Raw genomic sequence first — 2,500 nt, 5'->3', positions numbered from 1 at the left:
TATATCTATTTGTATTCAGTAAGCCATGTTATTTACACATGTTCATTGCCGCAAACAAATGATGACATTTTGGGGGGTATTTATTATGTCCAGCATGCATGGACAAATGGACATATGGCATATGTCCAGCATGCATGGACTGCTTAGAAGCGGCTGCAATTTGCCCCTGTATATGCTTCCAGTCCGCTGGGGGTAAATTGATCATTGTAAAGCGCCTTTGAGACGTGTGATAAGGGCGCTATATAAATGCAGCACTTTACTTTACTTTACTTTACTTTTTTTAAAAGAGACCGGGACGAACTCAGACACGTATGAAACTGTTCCGGCATGAAATTCTTGCAGCCTGTTTACATGAAGCCGGGACGAAATGATACTTTTTGTTTAATAAATATATCGCAGACCCAAAAGCATACAGGCTTGAAATTTCTGAATCCAGTTGGGGATTTATTGTCATTTACATGAGAACGGTACGAATTCAGACCGGGACGAGAGTTTCTGGTCGCGGCCCAGCGACCGAGATGAAGTCAGACCGTCTGACTTCATTGTCAGGCCGGTCTCATGTAAACGTAAAAAAAGAAATTTATGGCGGCCGATACCGACTCGTGCCGGTCTGCGTTCGTCCCACGTTCTGCTCCCGTCTGACTTCCACGTGATCTGGTGACGTAATTTGGAGGACTCGGAAGAAAAGTTTTGACGCCGTATCCCACAACCGCGCGGGGCCTTAGATGTTGTTTCGAAACTCCCTGCGGTACCTTCCATCGCCAAAACTCAGCAGATCATTACGTGTCTACCACATTTCCTGTTACTGAATGAACATTCAAGTAGAAACGACGAGATCTAACCTCGCCTCTGCCATGTTGAATTAAAAAATAAGGCCGCGCGCGGTTGTGGGATACGGCGCAAAAGTTTTTCTCCCAGTCCTCCGAATTACGTCACCAGATCACCTGGCTAGCTAAGGGTGTTAAGGAGTTTCAGAAACTATGACGGCTACGGCGACGAAAACTTCACTTCAAACTATGAGTTCGAGCTATCCGAAGTGTTTCACGATGTTTCCATCTTGTTTATGTCGTACAATATGGGCGAAGTATCCTATAACCAGATTGGTAAGTAAGGATTTTAAGCAAAGAAAGAGAAGGAAAGATTCACTGCCGGTCCTGCCGTTTGTCCATGTTGTCGTCAAAACCTGAAAATTGGTCATTTTACGTTGTTTTTTGGCGAGTGAGGGAGAGAAATGTACAAAAGTACGTACCGCACGTGCAGCACGATCATTTTTTCCTCTTTTAACCAATAATATTACTGTTTTTTGGCGTTGTCGTTTCTTAAACTCTCCGTTAGAAACGACGACGGCTACGACAGCGACAACGCCACAAAGCAAGAATATTATTGCCGCCGTTCTCCATAAAAACAACAACGTGAAATCACCAAACTTTAGGTTTTAACGACAACGCGGGCATACAAAAATGAACCATTCAACGTGCATACGGCGAGAGCTACTGAAATTAAATTGACCAAAAACTGGGCCAGAAAACCATTATAAGATTTTGTTGCAACTTTTTGTCAACAAACTTTGGCGCCAAAACTGGGTTGCCGGCGAGCGGCAATTCGAACGTCAGCTGTTGTGCTTTGGTTGTTATTTGTGCTTTTTCTAACTATTTTAAGATCAATTCAGTCTGGTTTTTTTCGAATCAAGTATAAGAAGACGTCAAATTGTATTGATAATGTACTTGTTTGTGTTAACTTCGCGTAAAAAGACTTTGGTGGCGTCCTTTCTACAGGGTAGATCGATATCAACGTCGTTTACGCACAGAAATGCACTGTTTTTGATAAAAGGGCAAAGGATTGGCGGGATAGCACAGTTTTGACTACCGCGCGCACCATTTTCTATCTTTACTAGGAGTAATCATTGATTGAAGTGCATTCGTTGGGGAATTTTGGAGATTGGAATCACTAGATGTGCCGAGATGCCGTGAATACGATGCAGTTTCAGTACGTGGCTGAAAATGGAATGTTTGGAGTAAGGAGGTGATGACGTCACAAAAAATTCTGGAACTTGTTGAAATTGTCTGAGAGATTACTCAAAAATGTCCCTTGCCAAAAATCAAGCGTGTTGGTGCGAATTGCGATCGGCGATCGTCATTTGCGCACATGACGTATTAAAATAGAGATGTGCATGTTAAAAATAGATTTGACATAAATAAGCATACATTACGTGTGGCGGGAAGAAAGTCACGTGTAGAAGGACTTATAGTCTGAGTGTTGATCGATCGTCGGATCGCTTCGAGTGTCAAGTTGAGTATTGAGTTTTAGATTTCAACCGTGCTTAAGGCCTGAAACGGTCGAGTGAAGTGGTAATTCGTATGGAAAATTGTAAAGAGATTATTCACCAGGAAATGAATTAAATGTACCATAAAGATTCATTACATGGTCCTTTCGAGTAGGAGGAAATACAAGAAGGAGTAGAACAACAAAGCTGTTGCCGTCATCGAAGGATTTTTTGAAT

This window comes from Montipora capricornis, chromosome 10, assembly GCF_036669925.1.
Source record: "Montipora capricornis isolate CH-2021 chromosome 10, ASM3666992v2, whole genome shotgun sequence".
Lineage (NCBI taxonomy): Eukaryota > Metazoa > Cnidaria > Anthozoa > Scleractinia > Acroporidae > Montipora > Montipora capricornis.
This window is presented reverse-complemented; position numbering follows the sequence as displayed.